This window comes from Carya illinoinensis, chromosome 1 (assembly GCF_018687715.1).
Source record: "Carya illinoinensis cultivar Pawnee chromosome 1, C.illinoinensisPawnee_v1, whole genome shotgun sequence".
NCBI lineage: Eukaryota > Viridiplantae > Streptophyta > Magnoliopsida > Fagales > Juglandaceae > Carya > Carya illinoinensis.
This window is the reverse complement of record NC_056752.1, coordinates 57,292,528-57,306,192: the sequence shown is the minus strand read 5'-3', so window position 1 is coordinate 57,306,192 and position 13,665 is coordinate 57,292,528.

Below are 13,665 nucleotides of genomic sequence, written 5' to 3'. Positions count from 1 at the left end.
TTTGCAACAACAAGGCATTGCAAGATGAAAGAGCATTGAAATTCAAAACAACGGTAAAGAAGGGAAGTATGCATTGATATGTCTTGAGGTTGCCAGTGGAAACCCATACTCTCTGTTAATGATATTCAACAGAGATCAACCATTTCTGCATTAGACAGGTTTTAGGTTTTTTCCCCTCTATTATTTTACAAATATCTTGCTTCTTTCTCCATCTTAGGACTGAAGAAACCCAACAAGTGCTGTAGGTTTATTTAAAGTAAAATAAACCTATTCCACGGCAGTTAGAGATTTACTAACACCATCGCTAAGATGGTACTCATTAAAGTCACTTGTCAACTTAATCCCATCTCCTTCGGACATATTAACATATTAACAGAAACCAGACCTGAAAATTAGTTATGAGCGCCCTATATTTTAGATACTAGACTAACTTGTTGATTTGGTTTGAATTACCATGCATTATCAATCGGGGAATAGAGTGAAGGTAAGATCCATAACCAATTCTAATGTCGCTTTTATTGTTATTTATCATTGTATGTTTTACTACTAAAACATGTTTATGGATCTGAATGGCTTCATTCAAAATAGGGGCAAGAGGTTGCCTTGGAACAACCTTTTTAAATTTGTGGCTGCAAAAAACGTGTAACTAAATTTAAGTAGAGTTAATGCTTATCTAGAATATGAGAATGTGGCAGAGTATTTAAGGAAGCCCCGTGGAATCAGATTTATAATCATAGCAGGTTATACACTTTTCCTTAGCTTTCAAGCGTGTGCTGTAGGTTGTATCGTGCCAAGTGTTTAGTTCTTTCAGATAATGTTGGTTGGATGAGTCTCATGTATCAACTATTTAGGCAATGAATACTTCCTTTGTTGGTGTTTTACAGTTTTAAAGGCTTTGAGCACCAATTCCTGAATGATGAAGCTCTTCGACATGTCCCAAATAATGATGGTAAGCTTCATTAACACTGATTGCATACAAGAAGTGATTAAGTTCTGTTACAGTACCCTCACTGCAGTAGTATAACTTAAGTTTTGGTTGTGGTGCACCTGTCATAATGGAAGGGGACAAAAAGCTGGTCATGCCAATATCTCAACTTAATTGCTGAGTGCTGATTTTGCTGCTGACTTAACATATTGGTATGTGAGTCATCTTGCGGTATGTTTTTCCCCCCCAGCCAGCAGTTAGTATAACTGCTGCATGCATATTGGGAATCGACCCATCAAGGGTTGGCAGATACTCTAGGTTAGATATAAGGCCTGAACTTTGCCCACAGTTTTGCTTAAATACATCGTTCAGATTTCCAAACTGATTGGTCATTTAACTCACTCAATTAATTCATCATGTATGGAATAATTTACGGAAATGGTTTGCCTAAGCAGGACACAATCAGGGTTATTTTGACAACCATCGATACACACCTTGCTCATGCCATTCTTTTCAGATTCTGCATGGGGAGTGAGTTAACAAATTGAATCAACATTTTGCTTATTTAAATTGAGTCTTGTTTCATCAGATTTTTGGCCGAGTAGTATAAATTGAGTCTTGTTTCATCATTTTTTGGCCGAGCTTGTATAAATTGAGTCCCCAGGACGTAGTTGTAGCTAAAATTCTCATGCTTCTTCGAGCATATTGCACATGCACCATAAATCAATCCATCCATGGCTGCTTGAATATTAAGCAACTCGTGGTACGGCTGCGCCCATTTTGTACCTGGCGCATGCAAATAGGTGAATTGATGGGAATAACAAGTTTTGGAAAAAATAGTTGGCTAAGGTACATGATTTAAGGATTTTTGCTTTTTCCTTAATGTGATCCAAAACAAAAACTAGAGAAACTTGTAGTGTACATGCAATTACGACATTACAGCCGAGTAAATATATATATTAGCATACAATAGAAACCCCCATATCAATTAGTAATTGCATGCTGCAGCGAGCTATCGGAAAGAACAACTTAATAATAGGGTTTTTCTTGGTCATCCAAATGCTAGGATCAGTTTCTTATTTGGCCAGCGATTCTTCCTCAAACCGCTTATTATAGGATGAGATGAAGGGCACTCTATGGCTTCTGACTTTTTTGCCACTTTCTGTCCAAGTCTTGAATCGCCCGACAGTAAGATTTATATGACCAAATGTTAGTAAGTTATTAGTCTCACCATTAACAACAAATAAATCTCATCTCTGCAAGACTTAATACACTTTCAACAGCATGCCATAATTAGTTAGTTTACCTTGTGCCTCTATGATTAATACTAAATCCACTGCATTTATATTTTCTTAAACTATCTCAATTTCTGATGGGCCTGTTGTCAATTTCTGAACCCTTGTGGATATCTCATGTTATTTTCAGGTGATATGGCCAACCACCTTTATGGGCTGACCGTTGTGGGAGCGGCGTTATCTTGGTGTTCACCACCTTTCTTTGTAAAAGTCATCTTGTGAAAATTGGATGTTTTAATTGGTTGAAAAGTCCTGAACTAATATGAGATGTTTTACTGGTAGTTGTTGGTTTTAGTGAGAGTAGAGTCATCTAGAAATAACTTATACTAGTGATATTTATCTTTTGAGTAATTAGTAGCTCAGTTTGTAATTGATATGATTCGTATAATGCACCACCCAATGTAAAAAGATATTATATGATTGTTGGTCAATTCATTTGATGCATATGAGTAAATTTTGAATTGAATAGAAATGGTTAGCTCAATTTTTGTTTAAGTATGGAAAATTAAATGATCATGTCTATCAGGTGCTATTCGATGAATGGAGAAAGTATAAATGAGACCTAGTAACCCATTAAGAATATTGGGTTACTAGGTTATATAAAATTCGATTTTCAGGTTTCTCCAGCGATTTTTTAATCGCCGTCAATAATTTCAAAAAACCATTTAATACGATAGATTCCCATTAGAAAATCCTATTGCAGCGATGTTTAGTCGCTGGCAAATCATATGGCAGCGAGTTTTATCTCGCTGCCATATGCTATTGAAACAGAAAACCATATAGCAGCGATTAACAAACCGCTGCCATATCATATAGCAGCGAAATTTTTATCGCTGCCATATAATTTGAAAAGTAGAAATGGATTTAGCAGCGATTAAGACAGCGCTGTCATATCATATAGCAGCGATTTTAGGATCGCTGGGATAGCATTTTGAACCAGGCAATGTATATAGCAGCGATTAAGGAACCGCTGCTATATAATTTGGCAGCGATTTTTCTATCGCTGCCATATGATTTTGGAAATTGAAACCTATATGGCAGCGATTACTTTAGCACTGCAAAATGGTATGGCAGCCATTTTATAATCGCTGCCATATGTTTGTGAAACAGGAAAACTATATAGCAGCGATTAAAAAACCGTTGCCTTACTATTTAGCAGCGATTTTTCTATCGCTGCCATATTATTTTTGAAATGGTTGCGTATTTGGCAGCGATTACAAAAGCGCTGCAAAATAAGTTGCCAGCGATGCATGTATCGCTGCCATATGTTTTGTAACCATGGACAGTATATGGCAGCGACTATGGAAGCGCTGCTAATTAATGTAGCAGCGATTTCGTAATCGCTGGAATAGAATTTGACGCTATTCAAATTATATGCCAGCGATACCAAACTCGCTGCGAAATATTACGTATAGAACGGCGATTTTTTTTATTCGCCGTGTTATAGGTAAAGTGGAAGAATAATACCGGCGAATTAGCGGCGATTAGGTAATCGCTGGAATATTACTATAGCGGGGATTTATGCCTATTTGCCGGCGATTTTACAACGCCGGGAAAAGTCCAATCTGTTGTAGTGGTTCTTTCTGTGGATGGGCTCTATATATTGGACCGTGCCCATATATGCCCATCGGGCCTGACGTACTTTTCAGGACCCATTCATGGACTAGAAAGTTCAAAATACCCAGGCGACTTGAAGCTCCAGTATTCCTTATAAACAACATTCGAGGACATGTAGTTTTGTACCAGCACGGCTCAAATCTTTTTAAGAGAAAATATATTCCTAAGCCGGTTGGCAAATCACACACCACACGAATATGATGTGGCAAACCCGGTCTAACTTGAATCCGGTCTACTTGTGCCTCTTTCTCTCTCTTGAATCTGAATCCCTCTCCCCCATTCTCTCCCCGCACCAAATCTCTCTCCCCTGGTTCATCTATGATTCTCCCCCCATTTGAATCCCTCTCCCCCATGATGGACGTTTCATCTTCTCTCTTCTCAGATCTTGCTCTCCCCTACGAATACCCAGTTGCAGATCCCATCTGAGAAATCTCTCTCCCCCGCGAGTACCCGATTGTACTTCCCTCGATGCTTCTCCTCTGTGCCGACTGAAGAAGAACCTTAGATTTCCAACTTCAGTTGTTACAGGTTGCTTCTCCTTTACCATCGTTCGGTATGATCAACCAGAACCCTAGATCTATATTATTGCACGATTTTATGATTTATGAGTTGGGTTGCGCTTATGATTTTTGATATGGGTTTTATTTCTGGGCTGTTATTGCACGATTTTATGATTTCTGAGTTGGTGTTGTGCTTATGATTTCTATGATTTCTGAGTCTATCGGGAAAGGCAATCCGTTTTCTACTCCACGACCCAACGCCTAGATAAAAACTCTCAAAATAAAAATGATCTCACTTTAAAAAGTTCAACACAATGTCCTTTCTCTAGATTTTTCTCTCATTCCTCGCCGATTAGATATGAACTGTCTTCAAAATTTTCAAAGGTCTACTTAAACATTTCATTCATCCTTTGTTTCGCTGCCTTTTATCTATCAGTTATTTTCTTAAAAATTTCTATTTTTTTCCTCTTTTCCAATTTCAGATCCTTTGCCTTACCTTGCCTTTGCAGAGCTGCAAAGGCCATCGAAGAAAGATTCTCTGCTTTGTCAATACACTGGTACAAGGAAAATAATATTTCCAATATATATACATGTGCGTGTATTTATATATATATATATATATATATATATATATATATGCATAAATCCATATTTATTAGTATAATTGTATTCATGCATGTGTCTATGTACTCATGGAAAATTTCATGCTTCAATGCAGGGAGTGATGAGTAGTGCTGGTCTACAATGAAGTACGGTGGTTTAAGGTAACTTCAGAATATATTTCCTTGTTTGGTTTTGTAACAGTTCTTAGTTTTCTTTTTTTCTTTTTTGTTAGATTCGATTTATTGGTTGTTTTTTCATTTAGTCTGGTTTTCTTGAATTTGACTTGTGTTTTTTTATTTTCTGTCACCAAGCAGCCATTAGTTTAGTTGTTTGTGGTCTTTCTTTTTCTAGGTTTTAAATAATTTGGTTGATCTAAAACTATTCAATATTCCATGCTCAGTATCTCTAATGTTCATTAGGTCGATCATTTCACGAGTTCAATATGTTATATTTGTGTGTATGGGTTATATTTCAGTAAATTGAAATAGTCTGTTATTTGCTTTACAAATTCAAATGGATATATATAATGTGCAGAAATCTCCACCAATATATTTACTATTGTCCTTAACTTGTTAGAATGATAGTCTATCTGCAGATTTTGAGTTGTTAGTAGTGTTATAACTGTATAGTGGATGCTTGTAGAATTAACTTGAAGTCCGTGGCTTAATGCTTTTTTTGATTTTGGTTGAAAAGGATTTGGTCCTCCAATCTCTAGGCTTGTCCCAAGATATGGAAATATACTTCAAAGACGATATAATCGATTGGATTTGTTCAGGTTCATGTATACATTCTGTAAATTTGTTTCTTGTTGGCTGGTTAAACAATTTTGTGCACTAGTTTGAGATATCGATCACATATGGTATCGAGCGCATCATCATGTGTAGACGATGATTTTTTGGAATCACCAACCTATTGGTGTGGCTTGAAAGCCCCATTAAAGACATCTCAAACTAACAAAAATTCAGGAAAAAAATTTTACGCATGCCCGAAGTACAAATACAACACGGTAATAACAGCAACTTGAGGGTTTTATTTTTGTATTTTTTTTAACATGTCATATTTTACATTTGTGAAATTAACAAAATTGTACTACAGGGAGAAGCAAAGTGTCAATTCTTCATATGGGCAGATATACTCCAACTGGTAGAGGAGAGAACTCGCGCAAGGGAGAATGCAGTTCGAAAAAGGGAGGACGATGTATTGTTGCGCGAGTATAAAGTTGAGAAAAAAAAAGATAAATTATTTGAGAGAGAGTGTGTTCTTGACAATCTAGAGGAGGAAATGCAGAACCTGGTCGTATGGAATAGACGTGCACGCATATCTTTGTGTTTGTATTGGGTGATATCCATTGTAATAATTTTTGGTTGGCTTGGACCATAAAGGTCGGTTGGTCCAAGTTTCTTGTAAATGGATAGTTTGGATTGAATGGATATTAGTTATAACAGCCGCTAGAAATTCAATTGTGGAATATCTATTGACTTTAGGAATCTCGTGAAAACTCCGTAAGTTTACACGAATTGATTAATCGCATAAGTTTTAGCATATCAACATAGTTAGTGTTATCCCTCACTATGGTGCTAGAAATGCGATTTTAATTATTTGAGATAGTTAGAAGTGTCAGAATACATTATAGTCTACACCACTAGGCTTAATTAAATATTTAAAATTTTTCAGTACTAAGTTTGTTACGTTTATTTTTGGAGTGAATAGTAAGCTCGGTAAACGTACTAAACGCAGTGTTTTTCAAAATCACAGTGTGTAATGTCCAAATTAGGTTAGCAAAATTTTATTTGGACACATGAAAATATTTTAGCCACCTTACTCTTCCAAGTATACTCCACATTTGGAAAATATATTGAGCTGATTTTTATAGACATTATTGGATATAATATTTTGAGATAATCTTTTATAGATATTTTGGGTAGGAGAAAACCACACTCAACTCTCAACTCCAGCCTTATTACCTCCCTTATCTCGTCCATAAGTATGTCCAGCTAGCACCCATGAACTTATCTTCAATTACACCTTTCAATAAAAGATTATTAAACACTCTCTCTCGGACAGTTTTTAAGAGTTCTTTTGCACGCCCATTTTGAAGCTATTGTAAGTGTTTTATCATAAAGTCTCCTTCATATAAGTTATTCCTTTTTTAGTCTAGTTTACATGGATATCTTATTTTTCCCATTTGAAGATCATTTGGTCAGTCAAATATTATGTAAACTATAAAAAGGTCATTCTGGGAGATAAACTAGAGAATATGTTATAGTTTGGAGTTTTTGACCAAACTAATGGATAGATATTGGTCTGAAATTTTTATGGAGTATTATTAACATGTATATGTGACTATTGGTTGAGGATTTTTACATGATTAAAAGTTTTGATGAAAGATTTTCTTAGATTTAGAAACTTAGAAACTGGAAGAAGAAAAACAGTTTCTGTTTTAAGAAAATTTAACTCTTTGGTAGTCTAAACCTATTCTAATGACTTTAATAATTTTATTGGAGGATCCTAAGTATCTTATATACATGTTATATTATTATTTTGAAGATATTTGATGTTAGTTTCAAAGATATGAAATTTTATGCAAAGAGATATTCAAATAAGTCAAAGTGTGGATATTCTTGGCTAAATTTATGTTTTGGTTAATTTCTAACCATATGATATTGAATTAGAAGCTTATATATATTTTAGGACATCTTTTTAAACCATGTGATGGTTTGGTTTGAAGATCATATATTTATAAGTCATAGATGAAGAGATTTATCAAAACTAGTTGAGGAAAAAGTGTCTGTTTTTGGACTAAGTATAAAACCAAAAACTCCAAATGTTATTTTGTGATTTTGGTGACTTTAGTTTGATGATTTAAAGCATGATTGATGTTAGGATAATATTATGAATATGTTAGAAGTAAGATTTGATTTTTGAAATTCTTGGAGATGTTTTGATTTAAGGTCAAAACTTGTGATTCAAGTGCTTGGATCTTTTTACAAAAAAGTTTGGTGTTAATTATTAGCTTTTTCTAAATGGATGTTTTAAGTATGGTTTTGAACTTAGGATTGGAAGATGTTTGTTGCAAAATTTTGGTTTAAGCATGAGTTTTGAAATTGGAAGGAATTGCAACAAAAATCAAGGGAAATGGCCTATGGATGTTTCGGCTATAGTGTATTCTTCATAGTTGTATTTTGTTTTAAATTTTTCTAAGTTGATATTTAAGTTTAAGACAAAATTTACATGAGGAATGTAAATTTTGAAAACTTTTGGAATTAGTATGCAAAATCCTTAAGTTATGGGTAAAACGGTCATTTTCCCACATGTAGAGAGTAAAATGAAAATTTTACTCTTTAAGTTAGTATTTTCCATATTTCAAATTATTAGTGATTTAGTTCTAACTTTTAGAATCACTAATTACAGTTCCTCGTGATCGCACTTGAAGTTTTATAAGAAACGCAGAGATCGAAGTAAGTTTAGCTTTTAACTTACTAGCAGTCTATTGTGTATGTGTGCTAAGTAAAAGAACTACAGTGTATGTATGTATGTTATCATATATGTCATGCTATGCCAAGTTATTACGTAATTGTCTATTATACAGAATTTATTCTGTCATCAATTTTTTATCTGTTACATAATATATTCTGTCATGTATTACTATACATTACAAGTATGTCATGTTAAATATGTTGTCTGTTATATGATATGCCATGTTACGAAATGTTTCTATCTCAAGATGGTCATGTATTTCAAGTTATGTTCAAATCAAGTTATGTTACGTCAGGGCTCCAGTCCTTTAGATGTTAAGGAAACACATATACTTTATTGATATTCGAATAACGAAGTACAACGTCTGATATTGTCAGTCCCGTACAAGTGAACCACAAAGTATCAATTAAGCAAAAGCCCAAAACAACTCTGCAAGACTGAATTTAGATGTCAAACAACTGGGGGTACTTGGCTCGCATATCAACTTCCTTTTCCCAAGTCGCCTCTTGAATATTATGATTTTGCCAAAGTACTTTGACCAATGGGATCTTACGGTTCCGCAACTCTTTATCTTTACAGTCAAGAATTTGCATTGGCTTCTCTTCATAGGTCAAGTTGGGTTGTAAAGGTATGCTATCGGGATCCACTATCATTGGTGTCTGATTCCCAAAACTCTTTTTCAAAGAAGACACGTGGAAAACATTATGAATTCTATGGAACTCAGTTGGCAATTCTAAACGATATGCAACTACTCCCACTTTCTCCACTATCTCATAGGGTCCCACATATCTCGGACTTAACTTGTTTTTCACTCCGAAACGACTTACTCCTCTCATAGGAGATACCTTCACATAGACCCAATCTCCAACTTTAAAATCTATGCTCCTCCTTCGATTATCAGCGTAGCTCTTCTGTCGACTCTGTGCTGTTTTCATCCTTTCTTTAATCAAGTGTACTTGGTCCTTAATCTCTTGTAAGACTTCTGGTCCAACTACTTTGCTTTCCCCTACTTCATCCCAATACAGAGGTGATCTACACTTTCTACCATACAAGGCTTCATATGGTGCCATTTGAATAGTGGCCTGGAAACTATTGTTATAAGCAAATTCTACCAAAGGTAATTGTTTCTCCCAATTCCCTTCGTAATCCAAAACACAGGCTCTTAGCATATCTTCCAAAGTTTGAATCGTCCTTTCTGTCTGTCCATCTGTTTGTGGGTGGTATGCACTACTAAACCTCAGACTAGAGCCCATCGATTCTTGTAAACTTTTCCAGAAGCGTGACGTAAAACGAGGGTCTCTATCTGATACGATCGTCTTAGGCACTCCATGTGTGACGCCCCCAAATTCTGTTTGGGATCGGACGGACATTTGAAGCGTCGAGACATGCAACACAAGATTACCTGCCCCCGTTCATGACATATAAGATGCAATGTTCCTAACATGCATCTAACATTATGCAATATTCGCAGCGGATAATTTTTTTCTTTAGCAATACTATGCACCAAATTGAAAATATCCCAAATGCTTAAAACATACTTCATACATAAAGACCCATTGAATAGATCACAACACTAGTCCAAAATGATTATGATCCAAAAAGTACTAAAGATGCAACTCCATTGTACAAGTAGTAATTTACGTTAACTACTATATTAACATTGACGTCGCACCGTCGCTTAGTCAACTGTGTCTAGTTGATCAGCTCCTGATTCTCCTTCAGGTCCTGTAACAAGATCTACCATTCGGGGGGAATGGTAGTTGGGACTACCAAAGTGAGATTTGATTACAAATCTCAGTAAGTTAACAAAAAACTTCCACACAAGCTAATGATGCATGGATGACAGTAAAAGCATAAATGCATAATCAAATTCATAAGTAATTAAAGCATAACTTGGCGTACAACATAACATAATTAACATAACTTAAATTGAAACATGAACTGAACTTGACTTGACATGAACTTGATCTGAAACTTGACTTAACATGAAAAATACATACTCCACAGTTGTTGTGGCCCCATGTATTCTACGTGTAAATACATACTCCACAGTTGTTGTGGCCCCATGTATTCTACACAAACTTGACTTAACATGAAAAATACATACTCCACAGTTGTTGTGGCCCCATGTATTCTACACAAACTGAATGTATTCAAGATGAAACGTGACTGGAAAACGAAAGGACTGGAGCCCTGACGTAACATAATGTGATTTGAACATAACTTGAAATACATGACCAACTTGAGATAGAAACATTTCGTAACATGGCATAACATATAATAGACAACATATTTAACATGACATACTTGTAATGTACAGTAATACATGACAGAATATATTATGTAACAGATAAAAATTGATGACAGAATAAATTCTGTATAATAGACAATTACGTGATAACTTGGAATGACATGACATATATGATAATATACATACATACATACATTGTAGTTCCTTTACTTAGCACACATACACAGTAGACTGCTAGTAAGTTAAAAGCTAACTTACCTCGATCTCCGCGTTTCTTATAAAACTTCAAGTGCGACCACGAGGAACTGTAATTAGTGATTCTAAAAGTTAGAACTAAATCACTAAATATTTGAAATATGGAAAATACTAACTTAAAGAGTAAAATTTTCATTTTACTCTCTACATGTGGAAAAATGACCGTTTTACCCATAACTTAAGGATTTTGCATACTAACTCTAAAAGTTTCTAAAATTTACATTCCTCATGTAAATTTTGTCCTAAACTTAAATATCAACTCAGAAAAATTTAAAACAAAACACAACTATGAAGAACACACTATGGTTGAAACATCCATAGGCCATTTCCCTTTATTTTTGTTGCAATTCCTTCCAACTTCAAAACTCATGCTTAAACCAAAATTTTGCAACAAACATCTTCCAATCCTAAGTTCAAAACCATACTTAAAACATCCATTTAGAAAAAGCTAATAATCAACACCAAACTTTTTTGTAAAAAAGATCCAAGCACTTGAATCACAAGTTTTGACCTTAAATCAAAACATCTCCAAGAATTTCAAAAATCAAATCTTACTTCTAACATATTCATAATATCATCCTAACATCAACCATGCTTTAAATCATCAAACTAAAGTCACCAAAATCACAAAATAAAATTTGGAGTTTTTGGTTTTACACTTAGTCCAAAAACAGAAAATTTTTCCTCAACTAGTTTTGATAAATCTCTTGATCTATGACTTATAAATATATGATCTTCAAACCAAACCATTACATGGTTTAAAAAGATGTCCTAAAACATATACAAGCTTCTAATTCAAGATCACATGGTTAGAAATTAATCAAAACATAAATTTAGCCGAAAATATCCACACTTTGGCTTATCTGAATATCTCTTTGCATAAAATTTCATATCTTTGAAACTAACATCAAATATCTTCAAAATAATAATATAACATGTATATAAGATGTTTAGGATCCTCCAATAAAATTATCAAAGTCATTAGAATAGGTTTAGACCACCAAAGAGTTAAACTTTCTCAAAACAGAAACTGTTTTTCCTCTTCCAGTTTCTAAGTTTCTAAATCTAAGAAAATATTTCATCAAAACCTTTAATCATGCAAAAATCCTCAACCAATAGTCATATATACATGTTAACAATACTTCATAAAAATTTCGGACCAATATCTATCCATTAGCTTGGTCAAAAACTCTAAACTATAACATATTCTCCAGTTTACCTCCCAGAATGACCTTTCTATAGTTTATATAATATTTTACTGACCAAATGATCTTCAAATGGGGCAAATAAGATATCTATGTAAACTAGACTAAAAAAGGAACAACTTATATGAAGGAGACGTTATGATAAAACACTTACAACAGCTTCAAAATTGGCATGCAAAATACCACCTAAAAGCTGTCCGAGAGAGAGTGTTTGATATTCTTTCAATGGAAAGTGTAAATGAAGATAATTTCGTGGGGAGAGATGGCTGGAGATAATTATGGATGAGATATGGAAGAGATGAGGCTGGAGTTGAGAGTTGAGTGTAGTTTTCTCTTACCCAAAATATCTATAAAAGATTATCTCATAATATTCTATCCAATAGTATCTACAAAAAAATCAACTTAAGATATTTTTATCTAATAATATCTATAAAAATCAACTCAAAATATTTTTACCCAATAATATTCACGAAAATTACCTCAAGATATTTCTTTTTATCCAATAATATCTACAGTTTTGAACAGACGTTTTGTCCGAAAATATGAAAAAAAATGTTATTGCGCCATAAGACTTTAAATAACCCTCCGAGTCTAATGGCACAAATCATAATACATTTTGACACTTCTAACTATCTCCAATAATCAAAAATACACTTCTGATACCATAGTAAATAATAACACTAACTATGTAGTTAGACAAAAACCTATACGATTAATGGATTCGTGAAAACTTATGGGTTTTTCACGAGATTCCTAAAGTTAATAGAAATTTCACAACTGAATTTCTAGCGAGCTGTTACATGTTACGTCAGGGCTTCAGTCCTTTTGTATTCCAGTCACGTTTCATCTTGAGTACATTCAGTTTGTGTAGAATACATAGGGCCACAACAACTGTGGAGTATGTATTTACACGTAGAATACATGGGGCCATAACAACTGTGGAGTATGTATTTTTCATGTTAAGTCAAGTTTGTGTAGAATACATGGGGCCACAACAACTGTGGAGTATGTATTTACACGTAGAATACATGGGGCCACAACAACTGTGGAGTATGTATTTTTCATGTTAAGTCAAGTTTGCGTAGAATACATGGGGCCACATCAACTATGGAGTATGCATTTACACGTAAAATACATGGGGCCACAACAACTGTGGAGTATGTATTTTTCATGTTAATTCAAGTTTCAGAGCAAGTTCATGCTAAGTCAAGTTTCAGATCAAATTCATATCAAGTCAAGTTCAGTTCATATTTCAATTTAAATTATGTCAATTATGCTATGTTGTACGCTAAGTTATGCTTTAATTATTTATGAATTTGATTATGCATTTATACTTTTACTGTCATCCATGCATCATTAGCCTGTGTGAAAGTTTTTTTTTGTTAACTTGCTGAGATTTGTAATCAAATCTCACTGTGGTAGTCCCAACTACCATTCCCCCCGAATGGTAGATCTTGTTACAGGACCTGAAGGAGGATCAGGAGCTAACCAACTAGACACAGTCGACTGAACGACGGTGCGTCGTTAATATTAATAT